We start from the raw sequence: 18376 nt of genomic DNA, 5'->3' as shown, positions 1-18376 counted from the left end.
GCCACCTCAATTCCATCACATGTTGGAGGATCACCTGGCCCTTCAACAGAAAGTTATGTCTCTCTTGGCCAAGGGAGCCATCGAGCGAGTTCCTGCCCCAGAAGTAGGTCGTGGTTGTTATTCCCACTACTTTCTGGTCCCCAAGAAGGACAAGGGCCTACGTCCTATCTTGGATCTCAGGAACGTCAACCGCTTTCTCTGGAAGGAGAAGTTCAAAATGTTAACACTGGCTCAGGTCCTGTCTGCCCTCGACCCTGGAGACTCAATGATAGAGTTGGACTTGCAGGATGCTTATTTTCACATCCCCGTCCTGCCGGCCCACCGGTGTTACCTGTGGTTCACGGTAGGCCACGAGCACTTTCAGTTTACCTCGCTCCCCTTTGGCCTTACCAGCACCCCTCGGGTGTTCACCAAAGTGATGGCGGTGGTCGCAGCTCATCTGCGCAGATCAGGGGTGCCAGTCTACCCCCATCTCGACGACTGGCTGTTGAAGGCAGGTTCGCCCCACGCTGTCGTCTCCCACCTTCAGACCACGGCCGACCTCCTGCATTCGCTGGGGTTCTCCATCAACGTGCTGAAGTCACACCTGACCCCTTCCCAGAAGCTCCTCTTCATCGGAGTGGTTCTGGACACGACACAGTTTTGGGTTTATCCTCCCGAACAGTGAGTCCGGGATATTCGGGCTATGATTCCGAATTTTCAGCCTCTATCCCGAGTTTCGGCCAGGATGACCCTCGTGCTGCTGGGTCTGATGGCCTCCTGAATCCTGCTTGTGGACCATGTCAGATGGCATATGCGGGCTCTGCAGTGGGACCTGAAGTTCCAGTGGGCACAACATCAGGGGAATCTGTCCGATTGCGTCCAGAGTGTACTGCACACCAATTGCAGTGGTGGCTAATAAACAAGGATTGGGTCGACAGCAGATCCCTCTCCCTTCCACAACCAGAGTTCACAGTGGTGACCTATGAATCACTTCTGGGATGGGGCGGCCACATGGGCGAGGCGGAGATCAGAGGCCTCTGGTCTCCAGCGGAGTCCGGGCTCCACATCAACCTTCTGGAGCTTCGGATGGTTCATCTTGCACTCAAGGCATTTCTTCCTGGCCCTCCGCCTCTGGACATGGCTGGAACATCAGGGCATATCCCTGGTGGTTCAACACCTGGCAGGTTCCCTGAACGCCAGGGTGGACAAACTCCGCTGCAGGTGCATGATGGATCACGGATGTGGTCTTCACTCGGAGGTGGTGCAAGGTCTTTCAGCAGTGGGGAGAGCCGTGGTTCGATCTATTCGCCACCGAAGAGAACGCGCAATGTCAGTAGTTCTGCACGTTGGAATCTCCAAGGCGCCACTCGCTAGGTGACAAATTTCGTCGCGAGACGAGTTGCAGTCTTCTATACGCCTTTCTACCTATACCACTTCTGCCCAGAGTGCTGGAGAAGATAAAGTGTGACCGGGTCCAAGTCATTCTGTGGCTCCGGATTGGGCACGAAGAGTCTGGTATCCCGAGCTGCTCATCATGGCCATCGAACCTCCGATTTGACTGCCTCTTCGGGAGGATCTTCTGTCACAGCAGCAGGGGACGGTCCTCCAGCCAAATCCTGTCCAGCCTCCACCTCCTTGCATGGAGATTAAGCAGCAGCAGTTGACGTCATTTGACCTGCCTCCCGGAGTCTGCGACGTTTTCTTGGCAGCCAGGCGTCCCTCCACTAAGATGGTATACGCCTGCCAATGGAACACATTTGTGGCATGATGGACAGCAAAGGCTATGGATCCCCTTTCCGCCCCTCTTTCTGAGGTTCTCTTGTTCCTCTTTCCCTTGACCCAGCAAGGGCTCTGCTCTGGGCACTCTAAAGGGCTACCTCTCGAACATTCCAGTCTTCCTTAGGTTCCCTGATCAGCCTTCTATTTTCAAGTCCCCTGTTGTAAATAGATTCCTTAAGGGCATTACTCATCTTTTTCCTCCTGTTCCCTTCGTAATGCCCCAGTGGGACTTGAACTCGGTTCCTACCTATCTTAAGTGCGCTCCATTTGAGCCACTACGTAACTGTCCTCTCAGGCTTCTCACTTCAAAATCTGCCTTTCAGGTGGCCATCACATCTGCACGCAGGTCGAGTGAGCTACAAGCTCTTTCTTCTGAGCCTCCCTTTCTGGCTGTCCATCCAGACAAGTTCGTCCTACGAAGTAGACCTTCCTTTCTTCCAAAGGTTTTTACTTCTGTTCACATTGGCCTAACCATCACTTTGCCCACTGTCTTTCTGCCTCCAAATCCTTCCAAATAGGAAGAGAGGCTCCAACGTCTGGATCCAAAACGTGCACTTTCCTTCTACTTGGATCGCACCAAACAATTCCGGGTGGGCGACCAGCTTTTTGTTGTTTACGTGGGCACTGAGAAAGGTCGGGCTGTGCACAAACGGACCATCTCCAGGTGGGTCGTTCTGTGCATCAAAGTCTGCTGTTCTTTGGCAAAGAAGGAGCCTCCAGTGGGACTGCACGCCTATTCCACCAGGGCGACGGCTGCTACCACTGCTTTGGGACGAGGAGTCCCACGAAATGACATCTGTCAGGCAACTACGTGGGCATCGTTGCACACGTTCACAAAACACTACTTCCTGGACAGCCAAGTCCGGAGACACAGCTTCTTTGGCCATTCTGTTCTCCAGCGCGAAGAAACCGCTCGGTGTACGTGCGCTTAATAAATTATTTTTAACATAACACCGTCTGGATCCAAAAGATGCGCGTTCATTCTATCTGGATCGCTTAAAGCAATTCCGAGTGGATGACTAACTCTTTGTTGGCTATATGGGTGCCAAGAAAGGTCGGCCATGCAAAAACGAATGGGTTGTTCTTTGCATCAAAATCTGCTATTTCTTAGAGAAAAAGGAACCTCCAGTGGGGTGTGTGCCCATTCCACCAGGGTGACGGCAGCTACTACTGCTTTGGAACATGGAGTCGCCCTTCATGTCATCTGCCAAGCAGCTACGTGGGCTTCATTGCACATGTTTACCAAACACTACTGTCTGGACAGCCAAGTCCAGAGAGACTGCATCTTTGGCTGTTCAGTCCTCCAGGACTTTCTGGTGTGAACTTGGTTCGCAGACCCACCTCCGGGGTTGGTATTGCTGGGGTATCTATTTTAAATTGAGGAATCCATAAGTTTCTCTTTCAGATGAACAAGTTACTTACCTTCGGTAACTATATATCTGTAAGAGACACTGATTAGTTAAGGATTCGTTACCGTCCCACCCCCCACCGACGCCACCTACCGACGCGCAGAGGTACTCTGAGGAAAGCCTGGGGGTAATTCTAAGGTGAGGAATCCATAACTAATCTGTCTCTTACAGATATATTGTTACAGAAGGTAAGTATCTTGTTCTTTAGGGGTTTTTTAGGGGTGTGGGGGTCAGTAGCAAATGGGCTACTAATCCTGTGGCTAATCCGCCCCTGAGGTGACCACGTCCGGGGCTTGTGGGGGTGTATATAACCATACTACCCAGGACCCACTATTTTTGGGACTTTTCAAGATGGTACGAGCATCTTTGTCTGTACAGACCAGCCCAACCTAGAGGTGTGGCTAGCCTTTGAGGTTGTTTGCCTCCTGAATACCGAATTTCCCACCTGCTCGCAATCACGAGTGCCTGGGGATGGGGGGCCTTTGTCTCCACTGGGAGACAAGCCACTTGCATATCAGAGGTGGTTTGGCCTCTGAGGTTTGCCGCCCTGATGTCATTAACTAGCAATCCTGGGAGGGTGGAGGTGTGACCTCCTTCCTGCCCAGACCTTTTGTCTCCGTCCTTTGCGAGTGTTGGCACTTCCCAGCAGGAGGGCGTACCTCTGTCTTTGCGGCAACCATCTTGGAAAGCACAGGGAGACTGCAGCAACTTGGGACAAACTCTAAGGATGCCACCCAGGCACATCAAACAAATGATGAACAGAATGCTGACAATGCAAACATTCTTCCCCAGTCAAAAGATCTGGGTTAAATCCATCGTTCTTTTGCCCACTACGCCACCCCAGTTTGGACCCAGCCATATGCAAATCAGTCTTGACCCTGTGCCCCATGGGAACAGTTCAGACCGAACTGCCAGGCCAGTTCCTCCCTGGACCAGAAACAAGCATCCTGGGACCGGTTTCAGGGTATGTCACCCTTCTTCAGCCAGGCTAGCTTGAATCCAGTGGCACAGTGAGCAAGGCACCCACGTCTGGGCATACCCATCTCATTTAGTGTGAAAAGTGTTACAGCAAACAAATGATGGACGGAATGATGACAATGCAAACATTCTCCCCCAGTCAAAAGATCTGGGTTAAATCCCTCGATACCAAACACGACTGAAATTGGTGAGCCCTTAATATAGCTGGCTAACTCAAGATCGCCCGGTAGCCAGTCCACGTTGACCTATGGGCCACTGTTCACTTACAGTAATCTTAAATAGAATTATCACTGTAGCGACATGTATGCTTGCACCATTAATATAATGCACCTGCCCTCTTGGGCCATAGGAGGGCCTACCTTAAGGGTGGCTAACTTATATTAAGGCAGTGAGGTGACCCTGTCACAAATGGTGTGTGCCGGGACTATCTCGAGCTGGGAAGCTGCTCATGCAGGATGCGTTGGGAGACCTGTTGACTTCTTTTACTCAAGTCACTCACTCAGGAACAAATAGTGGTGCGGCCCTGCTGACCCCTTTAACACCATTGCCCTGGGAACCACTGGTACCACCTACTAGAGACTTATAAGGAGGGGGTGGGGGGTTGAAGCATCTTCCCAATTGGGGTTACTAATTCCTAGTACCTTTGAGGGAAAGAGCACTGTGGAGGGATTAGCAGGCTCCAGTGCACTTTCAGATCAATTACCATCCAGAGCAAAAAGTGTGGGGGCGGGGGGGTTACCATCCAAAAAGGCTACTTTCCCTCAGATACCTTCTCTAAACTATATTTACTGTTGATGATAACGTCAGGAGGCCAAAGTGGCTTATCTGACAGTTTTTTAACCAAAGATTCAAATTCTGATCTTGTCTAGTCTTTATTTAGAGGATTGTGAGAGTAATTTGTCCCAGTCCACTTCCTGTGAATGTATTATACCAGTTAATTGAAAATATGTCTTGCTCTTAACACTATCTCTGTGAATTTGGCGCATCTGGAAAATGCCTATGCACTTTGACATGATTGGGCTTCTAGTACTCCTTAATGACACTTTGACCCCAGGCATGGTCGCTCCAGTCTATGATCTTCAGTAGTGAAGTAGTAAAAGCAAAGTATGTTAGCATTTGCCATAGTTATCTAAAATGTGGGGAAAGCATGCTTAATGCCATTGATGGGAAGTCAGTTTCCCAAACCAGTTATTCATTTTCAATTACAAATCTTTGCAAAAGTATCTAACTTCGTTCAGGAAAGCATAGAGCTGCATGTGACAGGCAAACTACGTTCTCCACTGTGTATTGAAGAAATTCAGCAGAAACTTGTACGACAGGCTTCTCCAACAAGTATCTCATGAGCTACTGGTAGCTTTCCAGGTCCCTGTAAGTAGCTCTTCAGTTTCCTGTAAGTAGCCCTTCAGTTTCCTGTAAGTAGCCCTTCAGTTTCCTGTAAGTAGCCCTTCAGTTTCCTGTAAGTAGCCCTTCAGTTTCCTGTAAGTAGCCCTTCAGTTTCCTGTAAGTAGCCCTTCAGTTTCCCTTAAGTAGCTCTTCAGTTTCCTGTAAGTAGCTCTTCAGTTTCCTGTAAGTAGCCCTCCTGTGTGCCGCCCAGGTTACAAAGGTAGAAGCTTTTACTTGGTTCAAATCATATGTAAATTGAGAATGTGTATTCATGATGAAAATGTGTCTATTTTAATAACTCATATGCTGATGTTTGAAGAATGGCTGAATTTCCCAAAAATATAAAAAATTGATGCTAGGGTGATAAATCTTGTGATATTGGGGAGATGTATTACTAATATTATCACCTTGGTGCAGGGTGACTGTAGTGATGGCTGTTATGTATCACCCACGTAGAGAGATATTTGAAAGTGAGTCTTTTTACTGCTGGCAACCCTGCCCGATACTCCACGATGATCACTGCTAGTAATATTGCATAAGGTGGCAACTAATGTAATCGTGTCTCGTGCGATCATTATTACAATGCTGATATTAGTAGCTCGATATTTTGTTTGATTGAACATAATTAGATCCTATTACAAAAAAAAGGTTTGAGATCTCTGGGCTACATATCCAGAGTGCCCTTGTAGGAAATATGTAGCGAGTGCGAAATAAGTTACAGGAAACCTGTTTTAAGGGTGTGTGTGTGTGTGTTTTTTTTTTTTTTAGCAGAAATGCGTTTCTGGTTAAAAGAACACCAAGCCTACCTCTTAGCCCTGCTCATTGAGCTACGCTTATACGATTCTACATCTGCAGCTGACTGCCATCGAGTGGTTTCCTGGAGCTGTATTTCTCCTGTTTCAAGTAGATAAGGCTGGTGTGATGAGAAGGGCCGCTCTCCTCCAACCTTTACAGCTTGGTCGAGTTGACCAGGCGGCAGGGCCGGACTGGGAACCACAACCGGCCCTAGCAAAGTGCTCGGCCGGCCCACCTCTTCGCAACCCGCCCCCCGATTTTGTTACAGGGCCGATTTTGCAAAAGAACGGCCCTGTAACGAAAACGGCCCCCAGGGGGCCAAAAGCGGCCCCCACCCGTGCGGCCAGTGCGGCCCTGCCAGGCGGGCGGACCTAGGTTTCCCTTTGCAGTTTAAAAAGCACATGTCTTGACCCAAAAAGCAAAGCTTTCCGCAAACACACACTTTATGAAGTGAACAGAGGGCCGCAGTGTCTCTACCAGCCTAATACATACACGGACAAGTTTGAAGAACAGATATTTACTCCTTTTTAAATCACAATCACAAAAGGGGAGGGGTGCATTTTTTTTTGAGTGAGTCGCAAGCTCTCCCAGTCTGATTGGACCTTGACCCTGCAAACGAGACTGGTGTGTTTTACAATCAGACAGCATGCTGTCGGAGACCCCGGAGTGTGTCCCCTGTGAGACAAACAGGTTACACTTGGGAGGATATGCCCTTTCGGTATGGTCAAATAAAATACAGAGTCCGATTCCTCATGCCCTCCTTTGGGCTATGTTCTTAATAACTAGGCACCTTTGTTGTGAGGAACATAAAACCGAGAGGCAACATAAGAAAAGTTACAGTAGAGAGAACAAAGTCTGTGCCAGGCTCTACGGTACTGATGAGCTGACCTAGTTTGGCTGTTTTCTGTTTATTTCTATATCAGCCTCGACTCCATCTTGGTGGATTTGTTGGACAGGAAGTCCCAACGGGGGTTTGGTTACTCGGTGATCACTTACATGTTTGGCAGATATAGACCAATTGTGTTTTTCAGTGTACCGTGAGTAATAGGCCCTCTCTCTGCATTGGCAGAAATCCCATTAAACTCTGTATTGATGCTTTCCCCGATATCCCTTCTCAGTTTTCGCAAAGTACATTATATCTGAATCTGGTCTGCTTTGTTCCCGGGTGCAAAGCTGTTGATCTGAGGGAATTTGAGGATACGGCTGGTGCCTTTGTTCTTTTTCACCCTGTTCAAAGTTCGGTCCTCTGGGAGTCTTGCTTGGTTGTCTGGGGATGTTACTACAACAGCAGTAATAAATCTTAAGCAGATTCAAAGCATGGCTGCACAGGCACGTAGATCACCATCCTCTTAAGGTTACAGAAACTTGTCACCGCTCAGCAGAGCACTGATGCATATCACAATATTGTAATTGAACAGTGCTATAAAATATTTACGGGTGGAGGACAAGTTTCCAAGGTCGGGTGGGGGATGCACATGTTGAGGGACAGCGTCCCCAAATTCTGGTTTTGCACTCTTCGCCGAATAATTATTTGATGCAGTAATTTAAATTGAAGCCCACCTAAGAGAAGGAGTTGGCTTTCTACGTTTTATGACTGCTACAAATTCCTGTTTTTTAGTTTTGTTTTTAAGATAAAATTCAGTTGCTATATTGGTACAGACTGTTCAAATCTCTTCACATTAAGACATTTCCCTTCCGGTGCTTTTGAGGTTTCAGCAGGTGACCATCATAAAATCACCTATACCAGCAGTTTGCAGGCCGTGGCTAGTATGTTTTAATGTGAGTGCCGTCCGAGCAGATATGGAGGAGTTACAGAATGCCTGCACAGGTTCGAGAGAATGGGTAAATTATGCTTGAACTGAGTAGTTACACCCTAATATCCCAACAGTGACATTCAGCAACTGCTGAAGAGACCTGACCTATACAGTGGGGAGCCCTGCACACACATGTTCGCTTTTTTATTTAACGTTTTTCCCTTACCAGTAAACACCATTAAAATTGACTCAGTGGATAGATATCTACATTTTAGACATTAACTTCTTGCCAAGGTTTTCTTTTTGGATAGTCTTGTATAGCATTTGTCCTTTCCAGGCATGCCTGGTTGTTAAAGTGCCCATAATACTCGTAAATCATACTTGTGATGTTTTGCTGCGCATGTAACACTAGCAGTGTTGGTGCACTTATAGAACTGATGAGTTGTGTAAACAGTTGTGGAAGTTTTCTTTCTTATGGATACTTCTAACCGTAGATCCTCACCTTAAGAAAATACCCCTGGTGCCAGACTGGATTCAGAGAATTTTCCCAGCAATGTTTCTTCACACCACTAGTTGGCTCCATGTGACTCCATTCTGCCCCAGAATTGAAGAGGCAGACCCGTACACAAGCACCACCTCGCACATTGATGTTAGCTCCTTACTTTTCGCGCCCTGCAACGTTTTTCCCAAGCTCAGCTCCCAACTTTGGTTTTACAGCGACATTTAAAATTGCAGTCAGACACTGTGCCAGGGACGATGTCTCCACTGAAAACGACAGAATCCAAGAAATGCAGTGATTGTTACAAACAGATATCTGAAAGAGACGATTAGTTATGGATTCCTCACCTTAGAATTACCCCCAGGAGTCAGACTGGATCTGGAGAATTTTTCTTCATCGGTAGGTGGTGTCGGTCGACTCCGCTTTCGTCTTTGGCGTCGTGGTTGCCAGAATGACGTCACGGTATCTACTTAGACGCTGCCCTTGTGCTCTGACGTCTGTTCTTTCTTTTTCCTTGCCAGCTAGCGCAATTCTGGAGAGAGCGCTACCTCGAGTCCCTTTTTGACTCTCTTTTTGTGACTTTGGTCGACTGATTTTTTTTTTTTGGAGTCTTATGACTCCTGGTGCACAGAGATTTCATCTCGGTGGATCGGCTTCAAGCCTTGTGGCTCCTGCCACAAGCTGATGTCGGTGATAGACCCCCATCTTGCGTGCCTCTGGTGCCTGGACCGCGACCACAACCCAAAGTCGTTCTCCATCTGCTGGGCCATGGCCCCGAAGTCTTTGCAGGAGCGATCCCAAAGCTTCTAGAGGCACGGCAGTCGGCTCCGTGCCGCTCGAAGTCCTGGTCGAGAAGGAGGCCGTGGGATTGGTCGCGGAGCCATCACCACCACTCCTCATTGAAGTCTTCATTAACGGGTAAGTCGAAGCACAGAAAGAAGGGGAAAAAGCACAGTCGCTCTTCGCGTTCTCCCCGTCCTTCGGCTGACGCGGGATGCGGATGGTAGTCGTCCGGCTCCACCAGCAGAGCCTGTTGGGTCGGCTCCGAGCATAGCTGCCTTTCCGGTAGCAGGGGGGACCCCCGCCCAACTTTGTAGCTTTTATGAAGCCCTCCACTCTATTTTTGGGCAGCCCGACTCCGCCGGCGTGCCTTCGGGCCCTGCGGACTTGGCTGGGGGCTCTAGGCCATCGATGCCAGTGGCTACGGCACCGCAGGGCCCTCAGGGATCCAGGCCTGGATGTGGACTGGCACCAGTCGACCTTGTGACACCTCCGGCGTCAAATCCAGTGGCGACACCTCCACCCCTCCGCTGGTTGTGTCCCCAACCGACGTCGATCCCAGCCTCTTCCTCAGTGTGGACACGGAGCCGGTCTGACGTCGCCCGACGTCGGGACCAGCACCGACTGGTACTTTTGTACCCCTGTTTTCTCCTGATGTTTCCTCTTGCCCGGAGTGGCTCACAGGAGAGGGTGAGGAGGTCTGGGAGGGGTCTGTGGACCCTCTTGCAGACCAGTTGGAGGAACCAGACTGGATAGAGGAGTTGGGTGAGGCCAGTAGTTTGTGCACCTCCCCAGACCTTGGCATGCTATCTCCCCCTGCTGTGGCTACGGAGGAGGGTGCATCTTATGAAGTGGTGTTGCGTAGGGCAGCCCAGGCCCTAAACATTGAGCTTCCTACGGTGGCCGTCAGGGCTAACCACCTGGCAGAGGTGCTTCAACCGGCAGCGGCCTCCTCTGAGCCGCTGCTGCCATTCAATGAGGCCCTTATGTACATCCTTTTGGGCAATTGGTCCAAGCCCAACACCGTGGCTCCTGTGGGCAGGATGATTGCCCGGCCCCGGGCGACCCCATTTTCCTCTCTTCCCATCCTACTCCTGAGAACTTGGTAGTCCAAGCCTCCACGTCCAAAGGCGCATTCCCTAACGCACCACCTGATAGGGAATCCAAGAAGCTGGACCACCTTGGGAAGATGTTTTCTTCTTCCTCCACCTTGGGGCTGCGGTTGGTGAACACCGCATGCCTAATGGGCCGTTACTCCCACTCAGTGTGGGACACAGTTGCGCAGGTGCTGCCACAGTGCCCAGAGGAGGACCGGGCCGTGCTCTCCTGTGCTGTTGCCGAAGGGAGAGACGCAAAGAAGTAGGCTGGACACCGCTGACTCACTGGCTGGACAATTTCCATGTCAGTAGCACTGAGACGCTACGCCTGGTTGAGGTCCACTGGTTTTTCAGGGGATGTCCAAGCAATGCTTTTGGACATGCCCCTCGAAGACCGTCGCTTGTTTGGCGGCAAGGCAGACTACGCGCTTGAGCGCTTTAAGGATTCCAGGGCTATGGCCAGATCCTTAGGCCTCGCTTCGACCTTCCGCCCGCCGCAGTCTGCTTTTCGCCCCTTTTGTGGCTATGGAAGGGGTGCTCCGTCACGTTCCGCCCAGAGCCACAGGCCTGCGCAAGCTGTCCAACCTCTGCGGGCAGAGGACGTGGGTCCCACCGCAATGGGTCAGGGGCCAGCGTGCAGACCAGTCCACCAGCGCCCCCTCTGCAGCAGCCTCTAAACCCTCCCAGTCCAACCTTTCAGGCCCATGGGTGGCAGGATTCACCATCACCTCGCCCACTGGCTCCACATCACGTCGGACTGGTGGGTTTTGCAGATAGTCCGAAGGAGCTACTCCCTCCCCTTCAAGACTACCCCTCCATCCATGCTGCCTCAATTCCATCGCAAGTCGGAGGATCACTTGGCCCTTCTCCATCAGGAACTTACGGCTCTCTTGGCCAAGGAAGCCATCAGGGGCGTTCCTATCCCAGATAGGTCGTGGTTGTTATTCCCACTACTTTCTGGTGACCAAGCAGGCCAAGGGTCTGCGTCCTATCTTGGATCTCGGGAACGTCAAACGCTTCCTCCGGAAGGAGAAGTTCAAGATGTTGACTCTGGCTAAGGTCCTGTCTGCTATCAACCCTGAAGACGGGATGGTAGCGTTGGACTTGCAGGATTCTTATTTTTACATCCCCGGCCTGCCGGCATTACACTTTCAGTTTACAGTGCTCCCCTTTGGCCGTACCAGCGCCCCTCGGGTATTCACGAAAGTGATGGCAGTGGTCGCATCTCATCAGCGCAGATCAGGGGTTCCAGTCTTGCCCAATCTAGATGACTGGCTGTTGAAGGCGGGCTCGCCCCAGGCAGTCGTTTCCCACCTCCAGACTACGACGGACCTCCTGCATTCGCTGGGGTTCACTATCAACGTGCAGAAGTCGTACCTGACTCCCTCTCAGAAGCTCCTTTTCCTCGGAGTGGTTATGGACATGACACAGATTCGGGTTTATCCTCCTTAGCAGTGAGTCTGGGCTATTCGGGCTATGATTCCGAATTTTCAACCTCTATCCTGGGTTTTGGTCAGAATGACCCAGAGGCTACTGGGCCTCATGGCCTCCTGCATCCTGCTGGTGGATCATGCCAGGCGGCATATGCGGGCTCTGCAGTGGGACCTGAAGTTCCAGTGGGCGCAGCATCAGGGGAATCTGTCCGAATGCGTCCAGATCTCGGAGGGCACTGCTCACCAATTGCAGATCAGAGGCCTCTGGTCTCCGGCCAAGTCTGGGCTCCACATCAGCCTCCTGGAGCTTCGGGTGATTCATCTTGCTCTAAAGGTATTCTTTCCCTCTGTCCGGGTAAGGGTAGTGCAGGTGTTCACAGACAACACCACCGCCATGTGGTACTTCAACAAACAGGGCGGGGTGGGGTTGTGGACCTATGTCAAGAGGCTTTCCATCTTTGGACATGACAGGTTCTGTGAACGCCAGAGCGGGCGAACTCCGCCGCAGGTGCATGATGGATCATGAATGGCGTCTTCACTCGGAGGTGGGGCTAGTTCTCTTTCAGCAGTGGGGAGCACCTTGGTTAGATCTGTTCGCCAACGGCGAGAATGCGCAATGTCAGCAGTTCTACGTGTTGGAATTTCCAAGGCGGTACTCGCTAGGGGACTATTTTCGTTGCGAGTGGAGTTGCGGTCTTCTATTCGCCTTTCCTTCGATACCACTTCTGCCCAGAGTGCTGAAGAAGATCAAGCGCGACCGGGCCAGAGTCATTCTTGTGGCTCTGCACTGGGCTTGAAAAGTCTGGTACCCAGAGCTCTTGTGCATGGCCATTGATCCTCGGATCAGATTGCCTCTTCGGAAGGATCTTCTGTCGCAGCAGCACAGGACGATCCTGCACCCGAACCTGTCCAGCCTCCACCTCCTTGCGTGGAGATTGAGCGGCGACAGTTGACAGCTTTCGACCTTCCTCCCAAAGTCTGTAATGTCATCATAGGAGCCAGGCGTCCCTCCACTAAAATGGTATGCACCTGTAGATGGAAAAAAATGTGTGGCATGGTGCACAGCAAAGGCTGTGGATTCCCTTTCTGCCCCTCTTTCAGAGGTTCTCCTCTTCATTCTATCTTTGGCCCAGCAGGGCTTTGCTCTGGGCACTCTTAAAGGCTACCTTTCGGCCATCTCTGCCTTTCTGCGTCTTCCTGATCAGCCTTCTCTTTTCAAGTCTCCAATTGTAAATAGATTTCTAAAGGGCATTACTTCTCTCTTTCTTCCCTCTCCTTTCGTAATGCCCCAGTGGGACTTGAATCTTGTTCTTACTTTCCTAATGTGTGCTTTTCATCTCCATACCTTGAAGACCGCTTTCCTGCTTGCCATCACATCTGCTCGCAGGGTGAGTGAGCTTCAGGCTCTTTCTTCTAAGCCTCATTTTCTTGCAGTTCATCCGGACAAAGTGATCCTTTGCACTAGACCCTCTTTTCTGCCCAAAGTGGTTACCTCTTTTCACATAGGTCAGACAATCACATTGCCCACCTTCCTGCCTCTGCACCCTTCCAAAGAGGAGGTGAGACTCCACCGTGTAGACCCAAAACGTGTGCTGTCCTTCTACCTTGACAGCACTAAAGATTACCGGGTGGACGATCAAGTCTTCGTGGGTTATGTGGGCGTCAAGAAAGGTCGGGCCATGCACAAACGTACCATCTCTCGATGGGTTGTGCTATTAATCAAAATCTGCTATTCGTTGGCAAAAAAGGAACCTCCAGTAGGACTGCGCGCCCACTTTACCAGTTCGATGGCAGCCTCTACTGCTTTGGGACGTGGACTTCCATTGATTGACATCTGTCAGGCAGCCACGTGGGCATCCCTACACAAGTTCACAGCACATTACTGCCTGGATAGCCAGGTCCAGAGAGACGGCGACGTCATCCCGCCGACGACGGATGCGGAGTCGACCGAGGCCACCTACCGACGTGCAGGGGTACTGCTACAGAAAAATTATCCAGATCTAGTATGACGCCTGGAGGTAATTCTAAGGTAAGGAATCTTTAATGTATGACTCTTACAGATACACTGTTACTGAAGGTAAGTAACTTGTTCTATATGCCAAGCATGGTGCATCAGCGGGGCTAAAGGGACAGTGGAAAGGGAGACAAATGCGGATTGGTAGGGGTATTAAGTGAGAAAAAACACAATATTTTGTAAAATTACCAACATTTTTAAAGCATTTTAAAATAGAAAAGGAGAGTGTGTGCATATTTGTCTTAGTATGCGACCATTCCTGGTGAAATCCAACAGACCTCTTAAGATACCTGACTGAAAGCTCCAGTACCCGCCTATTTTCCCAAAAATATATTTGCTACGGGGATGTAACACCGCAAACACCCCCCCATGAGGCTACGTCCCTGGGTATAGACTTGCTCCTGGGGGTCCGAACAAAAAGTTGAAACATATGGACATGTTTTCCAAGCATATGTTTTCCTCTCTCAGCTTTTCCCTCTGATCGGTCAATACTACTTGCCGCCAGGGAAGGTACTCACATGTGTTGTGGGACAAAGTGGCGGACCATTTCCAGCTGGCTGGAGGATATCCGGCAGATCTTGCAACATCTCATCACAAATGTCCAGGTTGCAGAAAAGCTCTCTATTTGCTCGGGCTTGGATATGACTGACATACAGTCTTATCTATCACATACCAAAGAATGGATTTAAACACACTCATATTTGTTTTTGCGCAAATAAGCACCCATTTCAATATAATTGTGCACCTCATGTACACAGCTGGCACTTAGGTATTCAGGACTATAATGGCGGTTCATCGCCTAATATGGATTCGCTCTGTGGGATTCTCTATCAATGTCCAACAATCTTTGATGGATATGATCTTTGACCGCTATAAGCTGTTTGCAGCGAAGGTGGACTCCAGGCCTTGTCCGTACACCATCCATAAACATTCTTCATCTCGAGCAAGTTCTTCCTCAGGATAAAAGTGGCATTCCTGCCGTGGGTAGTCACGCCCTTCCACATAGGGCAATCAATCACCTTACAGGCTTTTTATCTCCACCTGACCCCCTCTTAGGTGGAGAAATGGCTCCACCGGCTTGACCCTAAGAGGGCCCTCAGCAATTTCATCAATGGAACCAGGAACCATTGGATGAGGAACATTTTGAGGACTTCTCTGGACCCAAAAAGTTGAAAGCAGGGCAAAAGAGAACCATCTCTTGATGGATTGTTTTATATATTAATATTTGCTATGAGCTAGTCAGGAAGCATCCCCCAGACGGCTTGTGCGCTCATTTTACCAGAGCAAAGGGTGCTACCACTGCACTAGAGCACGGTGTCCCAGTACTTGACCTTTTCCAGCTGCGATGTGGGCGTCCCGCCGCACATTCACGAAGCACTACTTCCTGCATAGGAAGGTCCAGCGGGAGGAGCATTTTGTCTGAATGGTCCTGCAGAATTCCCTTGTTTGACCCCTTCCACAGGTCCACCACCTGTGGCAAGGGAGTAGACAGAAAATTAAAATACCCCCTACTTTGAACCAAAGCTCTTATGCACCAAGCAAGCAAAGCACGTCATTGCGGCCCTCCCCAGGAGAGTCATTTTATCTCTTTCATCCATGCATCTGTCCCTTCATCCTCTCATCCTACTATCCACCCACTGATATGCACCTTTACATTTTGTAATCCCTTCATTCTTTCATCCATCATTCAGTATTTCACCATTCAACAGAATGGTGAAAGACCACCCATCCATCTCCATACCTATCCATCAAGCCTATCCATTCATCTATCCCTTCATCTACCCTTTCAGTCATCCATCCCGCCATCCACCCTTCCACTCATCCATCCTTTTACATGCTCATCCACAGTTTCACCCATCCATCCACCCTTTCATCCATAATCTATTTCACTGATACACCCATTATTTCACTCCTCTATCCTTTCACCCATACATATACCCTTTTACTCACCCATCCATCCACCCTTTCACTCACCCATCTATCCACTCTTTCACTCACACATCTATCCATCCAACCTTTCTCTCACCCACACACGCACATTATTTATGAGCCTTTGTCTGCTGAGTTGCAGACAGAAGAGAACCATCAATAATGCCACCCCACAGTAGCTGCTAAGGGGGAGGGGGGGGGGGAGGTTCACAACGCCCATGTCCAAACCTATCCATCCAATTCCAAAACTATCCATCAAACCTATTTATCCATCCATCATCCACTTTCACTCAACCATCCCTCCAGCTATCCTTTTAACCATCCATTCTTTCGCTTATCTATCCATCCAACCACCCTTTCACTCCTTCGATCCATCCATTAATCCTCCCTTTCCCCCTCCATTCCTCAACTCATCTTCCCTCCACCCGTTCATGCAATATCCACTCTTACATCCATTTATTCACCCATCAATCCATTTTTTCACCCAACCATCCATCCACCCAACCATCCATCCACCCTTTCACCCAGGCATGCATCCTTTCACTCATCCATCACCCTTTCACTCATCCATCCTCCCTCTTGCACTCTTCCATCCTTTCACTTATCCATCCACCCATTCATCCATGAATCCATACACCCATCCATCCGTTCACCCATCCACCCACCCACTCATCCACCCACCCTTTCACTCAGCCATCCATCCTTTAACGGCATCATCTACCCTTTCACCAATCCATGCATTCTTTCGCTCATCCATCCTTTCACTCATTCTTCCAGCCATCTCTCCATCCACCCTTTATCTCACCAATCCATTCACCCTTTATCTCACCCATCCATCCACCCTTTCACTCACACATCGATCCACCCTTTCACTCACACATCGAACCATCCGCTCTACCTTTCACTCATTTACCCACCCACCTTTTCACGTTAGTTATGAGCCTTTGTCCTCTGAGCTGCAGACAGAAGATGCCCATCAAGAACCCCACCACCGCTGTAGCTGCTAAAGCAAGGGCGTTCACAACACCCCTGACCTGGGGAAGTACTGCATTGGAATCTATTCACAAAGTGAGGAGTTTGCCGGTAGAAGACTCAATCATAACAAGAAGTCACCTTTGGTAATGTGTTTCCTGGAATAGACTCTAACTGCCGATTCTTCACCAACCTTGCCTCTTCTGTGGAGTGGACTAACTCAGCCTGTAATAAGATTCCAGTCTAGAGATCTGCCAGTGGCATTATGACTTCTATGCTCTCCATGACTGACAGGGCGGACAGAGATCAGAAAGAAATGGACATCAAAATCAAGGTGGTGTGATTCAGTGTGGCACCTGGGGGAATTCACAAGGTGAGGAATCTGTGGTTAGATAGTCTCTACCAGAAAAGGTGTTAACAAAGGTAAGTTCCTTGTTTGTGTAGGTTCACTGTCAAATTTCACAGTTCATTTTTTCCATTTCTAAAACTGAAAACTCCTTTTCCACCTGACACCTTTCCTTCTACACCACCAGCAAAAATGTGTCTGTTGCGTTCCGACACTTAACTGCTTTATCCAGGTTGATTTAGCTGTTAGTTTGGAAGCGTTGGTAAGTGTGGAAAGACGTCCTAAATGTTGGTGAACACCCAGGCAATCAGGACTGTGTGCATGATCTGGCTATTTACATTGTCCACTCCCTGGAGCACCAAGGGGGTCAATCTGGGTGTCAGTTATGATTATAGAGAAATGTGCACACATTACGGACTTTTTGCACACGTAAGTGACATAGCCTGATGGAAGATTCAACAAATCTTGATCTGTGAAGTGAATGGCACCGAAGGTATCAGAAATTTGATTATGGAGAGGCAACTCTTTCCACACACAAGTTATTCCAATCTAAGAAATGTTCAGTTTTGAGAATGTGGTCCATTGGGGTACATGGGGGGAGCGCATCGCTGTAGAATTCAGCTCTTAAACCGACTCACTTGTTAAGGTGCTATGGGGTCAGGCAAAGTCACTTTTTCGCCCAGAGTAAAAGTGAGTTAATGCTGTAGTTTTTACCTTTATTGGAGGTGTAGTTGCATTTTCCATCCTCTTGTAGAACGCTGTTTATGTTCTATCATAAATTCCTCCAGGTGTCAGGCGTAAGGATTTACAAGGCCCATTCCACTAGCGGTGTAATAGAAAACTGGCGATTGCAGCCCAGAGAACAGCATTTTATGCTTGTACTTAATAGAAAGAAATGGATTGGATGACACTGCTGGCCACGGGCGTCATTGGTTGGCTGAAATATGATCAACAAGAGAGGAGTAACACAAATTGCCAACACATCCGCTTGTTGAACACAGCCCTGACACTTGTATATTGAGGCCTAAAGCACAGTATCGAGCTGCGCAGTGTATGACCAATGGAGCTGGAAAGACTGACGCTTATTTTGCAAAAGTGTTGCCCAGGAGTAATTGTTCGAGTCCCTAAATGTTTCATTCTTGATATCGTTTATTTGTTTCCTCCAGCTGTTTCTTGTTTCTTTTTTAATATCCTGTTTTTTTCCATTTTGTTTGCTGTCAGTTGAC

The 18376-nt window shown here is 49.3% G+C and overlaps 1 protein-coding gene across 2 annotated transcripts in view; it reads left to right on the top strand.

Moving 5' to 3' along the window:
- ARHGAP26 (Rho GTPase activating protein 26) overlaps positions 1 to 18376 on the top strand; it is a 1692117-nt gene that overhangs the window by 1537683 nt on the left and 136058 nt on the right. The window lies entirely within an intron of this gene.

The sequence above is a fragment of the Triturus cristatus genome, chromosome 7 (genome assembly GCF_964204655.1).
Source record: "Triturus cristatus chromosome 7, aTriCri1.1, whole genome shotgun sequence".
Taxonomy (NCBI): Eukaryota; Metazoa; Chordata; class Amphibia; order Caudata; family Salamandridae; genus Triturus; species Triturus cristatus.
This window is presented reverse-complemented; position numbering and strand designations above follow the sequence as displayed.